The following is a 7141-nucleotide window of genomic DNA, read 5'->3' on the forward strand; positions in this document are numbered from 1 at the left end:
ACAACAATAGAACATGTGAAGGCACTGTTGAGACATATTTGTCACTGCTGGATTGGATGAGCAGGTGTCCTGTGTGAAATGGACATAAATGTAGTAGCAACCCCTGCCAATTTGGGAGGAATGTGGGGAGCTGTTCTCAGAGGATCTATAAGGACACATTGCAAGGCTACTTTCAAATACCTTGGATCCTCAGGTGATGATTGCATCTGTCAACCTTGATTTACAGACAGGAGTTTAGCATAACTGTCCTCTGAGAGGATCCACTGAGCAGCTCACTGAAACAGATGCAGAGACCCACAGCCAAACATTAGACAGAACTCAGGAGATGAACCAAATGTATACATATGCTCCTTGTTTTGTGGTGACACAAAATGAAAACATGAACTATATGTCATAAGAGGTGCATATGGTTATGAAGCATATTCCTCAGAAGGAAAACCTTTACATAGCTGGAAACATGGACATGTATCCATAGCTTTTGCATTCTGAATAATATACATAAACATTCATAATAATATCAATGAAATAGAAGAAAAGTTTTGACACCAATTTGGATACAAAATCCTATCCTTCATCCCAAGGAATCTTAGTATAATAGCTTTATGTGACTTGACTTTCCATTACTCAAACAAACAAAATAATTAAAACAACCTTATGAAAATAAAAGGGGGTTTTGACCTGAAGTTTTGCAGGATATGGCTTAACACATTGACTTTGGATCTTTGGAGAGGAAGCACATTATGGCAGGAATAGTAGCAAAGCCAGGCAAATCAGCTCATGTCTAGGAAACATAAAGTAGAAAATGAAGAGATGGGAATATCAATTAGATGGAATTCCCTCAATGATATGAAGACCTCCCCTAAGCCTCCTCCATATCTTCAACACATATTTTTAAGGAATAAGTCATTCAGCATGGACCTTTATTGGAGAAATATTGAAGCTAAAGCACATTTAATAGAAAAAAATGAAATGATCAGTCAGAGCTCAGAACTCATTAACTCTTTGCGAACTGGAGGGAAAGGAAAAGAAACAAAGTCAGGGATACATACACACACACACACACACACACACACACACACACTGGATGAAACAGAAAGGGGCTGCACTCAGCAAGTTCAAACAAGCAAGCTCCAACAATTTCACCCATACACATACATGCACACATACATTCATTCATACATACATACATATGCATGTATAGACATAGACATATATATATATATACACACATGTATACACAGTTGGTGGATGGAGAGAAACTCCAACAACCACAAACTTGCCTATACACATTTATAAATGTTTGGTGGATGGACAAGAGTTCCAAGGAGCTGGTGCCTACAACTTTCCTGGAGTCCTGTTTATATTTTCTAGGACAATGATCTCTACATAAGAAAAAAAGATTACTTCATACCCATAAAATAATTATAATAAAAACAGGTAAAATCATTACAGCAGGATTTTCAGGAGCAATAATAGGACATGCTAATAACTAGTAGGTGATTGTCCTGAGATGGTCTGCTTCGGATTATAATATAATATATAACAGATTCATTCTTATGAGGCAAGGCTGCCATAAAAGAATTTATTTTAGGAACGATTCCTGCTATTAATATGCTTTTCCTGTTATTATTGAACATATACAACAGTAGGTTTTAGCCCACCCCTTTGGAGCATATCTACAAAGATATACTGTCTTGTAGAGATGCTATATAGACAAATATATGACTTCTTATGTCTTAATGATGATCCTAAAAGGGCCTATCAGATTTACTGCTGGTATACTCCAAACTCAACAACAGGATAAACTGTTAGGCTGTTTCCCAGCGAATATGAAGAATAACAAAGAGGAAAATGTACACTTATGGTAACCTTTGGTATTTAAATTGTTTATGACTCCTCATGATTGGTTTAAAATAGCCAGAGCATATCTAACTAAAGACGAATTTTTATTGTGGATGAATATATATAAGAACTTGGCTCAAAAAGAGGGTATGGGGGAATGCTTTAAAAAAACAAAAAATGAAAAAGGAAGCTCTAGTAAATATATCAGCTGCAGTTCTAGAAGCATGGAGATGCTTGCCTAATAGAGATACAAATACTAAAAGGCTTGCTATATAAAGCAGAAACCAGAAAAACCTTTTGAGGAATTCGTAGCTCAGATAACAGAGGCAGTAGAAAGGATGGTTCTTAGCTCTGAGGCAAAAGATATTATTTTAAAACAACTGGCTTTTGAGAACGCTACACTCACTTGTCAATCTCTTCTAAAACCAATTTAAAACTCCAGAAATATTTCTGACTTTATTAAAACATGTACTGAGGTTACTCCTGCATATCTTCAAGGTGTGGCCATTGCAGCAGCCTTACATGGCCAAACTTCCATTCAATTTCTAACTAATCAAGGAAAAGAAAATCTAATCAGACAGGCTTGATCTGCAAATGTTATTTATGTGGCAGTCCTGGATATTTCAGTAAAAAATCTCCTAACAGAACACGAGGTGCTATAAATGTTAATGCTTCTGGCCCCACTCAAAGCAGAAATCCAAACAGGCCTAGCTCTTTGCACCCTCAGTGTCTAAAAGGGTACCACTGGCAAAGAGAGTGCCAATCTTGCTTTCATAAACATGGCACTCCTCTAGTTGGTGCTACAATAATTCCTAATAATGCAAAAATTTTATCAAGCCAGGTGAACTGTTTGAGGAACCTACCTCAAGGCCCTCAAACAATAGAGGTAATTCAATAGCCTCAGGTGACCAATCCATTTGTTAAAGAAGGACTATCCAACAGCAGCAGCAGGCAAACCCAGGCAGCACATGGCATGACTGAACCTCCACAAAAATATTTGCTCATAACTTCTCCTCAGAATGGGTTATCTTAACTTTTAAGATTTTACAAGGATTTTCCTCACACAAGAAACCTTTGCTACTTTCGCTCAAATAAGTGTACAAAGCAGGACCAGATAGGAGCGCATATGGCACAGGAACAGTGGAGCAGCTGGGAACAGGATTCTTCCAGTCTCCATCTACACCCAAGAGCTAAGGCTGTCCCACAGCCCTCAGCACCCAAACTCCACCCAGGAGGGAGCTGATCTCACCAAGAGTACTGACACATCTAAGATCACAGGCTTACACAGGCCCACAGGAGGTACAAGCTCCAGTCAGAAACAGAAAGACCAACTAACACCATAGATAACCAGATGACAAGAGGCAAGGACAAGAACCTTACCAAAAGAAACCCAGGCTAATTGGGATAATCAGAACCCAGTTCTCTCACCTCAGCAAGCCCTGAATACACCAACACAACAGAAAAGCAAGACTTTGATTTAAAATCACATTTCATGATGATGATAGAGGACTTTAAATAGGACATAAATAACTCCATTTTAAAAATACAGGAGAACACAGGTAAATAGGTAGAAGCCCTTAAAGAGAAAACACAAAAATCTCTTAAAGAATTACAGGAAAACACAACCAAACTGGTGAAGGAATTGAACAAAACCATCCAGGATCTAAAAATGGAACTAGAAACAATAAAGAAATCTCAAAATCAGACTACCCTGAAGATAGAAGTCCTAGGAAAGAGATCAGGAGTCATAGATGCAAGCATCACCAATAGAATACAAGAAATAGAAGAGAGAATCTCAGGTCCAGGAGATATTGTAGAAAACATTGACATAAAAGTCAAAGACAATGCAATATTCAAAAAGCTCCTAACAAAAAGATACAGGAAATCCAAGACACAATGAGAGACCAAACATAAGGATAACAGGTATAGAAGAGAGTGAAGATTCCCAACTTAAAGAACCAGTAAATATCTTCAACAAAATTACAGAACTTCCCTAACCTAAAAAAAAGAGATGCCCATGAACATACAAGAAGCCAACAGAACTCCAAATAGATTGGAGCAAAAAAGAAATTCCTCCTGTCACATAATAATAAAAACACCAAATCTAAAAAAAAAACAAAAACAAAAAAAACAAACAAACAAACAAAGAACATTAAAAGCAGTAAGGAAATAAGGTCAAGTAACATATAAATGCAGACCTATCAGAATTACACTAGACCTCTTACCAGAGACTCTGAAAGTCAGAAGATCCAGGGAAGATGTCATCCAGACCCTACAAGAATACAAATGCTAGCCCAGGCTACTATACCCAGCAAAACTCTCAATTACCATAGATGAAGAAATCAAGATATTATATGACAAAAACAAACTTACACAATATCTTTCCACAAATCCAGCCTTACAAAGGGTAATAAATGAAAAACTACAACACAAGGAGCAAAATTACACCCCTTAGAAAAAGCAAGAAAACAATCTTCTTTCAACAAACTCAAAAGAAGAAAGCCATATAAATATAATTGCACCTCCAACAACAAAAATAACAGGAAGCAACAATCACTTTTCCTTAATATCTCTTGATAGCAATAGACTCAATTCCCTAATAAAAAGACAGACTAACAGATTGGATATGTAAACAGGACCCAATATTTTGTCGCATACAGGAAACACACCTCAATGACAAAGACAGTACTGTGGGAATAATCCATGGCAGAGTCTGGGAGCAGAGGCAGCTTTCCATGCGGCGGGTGCCAGTAACTCAGGAAAGTCCGGAGTTCCAAAAGATAGAAGCTTTGGCAATGGCAGGCCCCAATGAAACGAGAAGTCCATGGCTTCCAAGAGTTTTATTGCCATGGTATGGTAGTTGGATCTGGATGTGCACACCCCCAATCTAAGCCAGGACAGGTCTGACTTAAATAGGGAGGGGGGAAGAGGAGGGACTGGGAAAAGGAATAACTTAGTTTAGCTATGTCCCCCTCCCTCCTGGCCTTTAGGTAACTTATGAATATGGAAATCTCTCTAGGCTGAAGCCCTCTCTAGCAAAACATGACTGCAAGGTGCAGATCAAATGGAGATCACGCCACGTGTCAGGAGCCTGGATTCTGGGAGCATGGTGGAATGGATGCCCATCGATCACAGGCAATGGACACCTGTTGGGTCTCCAGGCTATTTCCAGCCAGTGCTTCGACCAAAACCAGCCATCTTATCACAGTCCTAGACAATACCTCACAGTAAAAGGATGGAGAAAATTTTTCCAAGCAAATGGTACCAAGAAACAAGCTGAAGTAGCCATTCAGATATCAAATAAAATCAACATTCAACCAAAAGTTATCAGAAAAGGTTAGAAAGGACACTTCATATTCATCAAAGGAAAAGCCTACCAAGATGAACTCTCAATTCTGAACATCTATGCTCCAAATTCAAGGGGACCCACATTCATAAAAGAAACTTTAGTAAGCTCAAAGCACACATTGCAACTCACACAATAATAGTGGAAGACTTCAACACCCCACTCCTGCCAATGGACAGGTCATGTAAACAAAGACATAGTGAAACTAAGAGAAGTTATGAAACAAATGGATTTAACATATATCTATAAAACATTTCATTCTACAACAAAATAATATACCTTCTTCTGAGCACCTCATGGTATCTTCTCCAAAATTGACCATATAATTGGTCACAAAACAGGCAACAACATATACAAAAGGATTGAAATAATCCTATGGATCCTATCAGATAACCATGGACTATGTCTGCTCTTCAACAACGAAATCAAAAGAAAGTCCACATACACTTGGAAGCTGAACAATGCTCTACCCGATGATGACTTAATCAAGGAAGAAATTTGGAGCAATCCCACTAAGATTAGGGACTAGACAAGGCTACCCACTCTCACCCTACCTATTCAATATACTACTGGAAGTCCTAGCCAGAGCAATTAGACAACAAAAGGAAATCAAAGGGATACAAATAGGAAAGAAAGAAGTCGAAGTTTCACTGTTTGCAGATAATATGATAGTATACTTAAGGGACCCTAAAACTTACACCTAAACCTAATAAACAACTTCAGCAAAGTGGCTTGTTATAAAATCAACTGAAACAAACCAGTAGCCTTCCTCTACGTGAAAGATAAACAGGCTAACAAAGAAATTAGGGAAATGACACCCTTCACAACAGTCACAAATAATATAAAATACCTTGGGGTAAATCTAATCAAGCAAGAGAAAGATCTGTATGACAACAACTTCAAGTCTCTGAAGAAAGAAATCGAAGCAGATCTCAGAGGATGGAAAGATCTCCCATGCTCATGGATTGGCAGGATTAATATAATAAAAATGGCCATCTTGCCAAAAGCAATCCCCATCAAAATCTCAATTCAATTCTTCACAGAGTTAGAAAGAGAAATTCTCAAATTCATTTGGAATAACAAAACCCCAGGATAGCAAAAACTATTCTCAACAATAAAAGAACTTCTGGAGGAGTCACCATCCCTGACCTCAAGCAGTACTACAGAGCAATAGTGATTTAAAAAAATGCATGATATTGGTACAGAGACGGGCAGGAAGATCAGTGGAATAGAATGGAAGACCCAGAAATGAACCCACACACCTATGGTCACTTGATATTTGACAAAGGAGCTAAAACCGTTCAGTGGAAAAAGGACAGCATTTTCAACAATTGGTGCTTGTTTAACTGGAGGTCAGCAAGTAGAAGAATGCAAATCAATCCATTCTCATCTCACTGTACAAAGCCCAAGCTCAAGTCCAAGTTCATAAAGGACCTTTACATAAAACCAGACACACTGAAACTAATAGAAGAGAAGGTGGGGAAGACCCTCAAATACCTAGGCACAGGGGAAAAGTTCCTGAACAGAACACCAATGGCTTATGCTCTAAGATCAAGAATTGACAAATGGGACCTCATAAAATTGCAAAGCTTCTGTAAGGCTATGGACACTGTCAATAGGACAAAATGACAACCAACAAATTGGGAAAAGATCTTTACCAATCCTACATCTGATAGAGGGCTAATATCCAATATATACAAAGAACTCAAGAAATTAGACTCCAGACAACCATATATCCCTATTAAAAATTGGGTACAAAGCTAAACAAAAAATTCTTTTTTTTTTCAAGTAAAAAAAGGTCATATTTTATATTTTAATGGATTTTTGAAATTTTTAATGCTTGAAACACAATATGCTGTGACTACAACTTATTCAATTAAATTGTATTTTTTAAGGTTTCAAAATCTTTTTTTTTATTGGATGATTTATTTACATTTCCTATGTTGTCCCCTT

This window comes from Grammomys surdaster, unplaced genomic scaffold (genome assembly GCF_004785775.1).
Source record: "Grammomys surdaster isolate TR1022 unplaced genomic scaffold, NIH_TR_1.0 140, whole genome shotgun sequence".
Lineage (NCBI taxonomy): Eukaryota > Metazoa > Chordata > Mammalia > Rodentia > Muridae > Grammomys > Grammomys surdaster.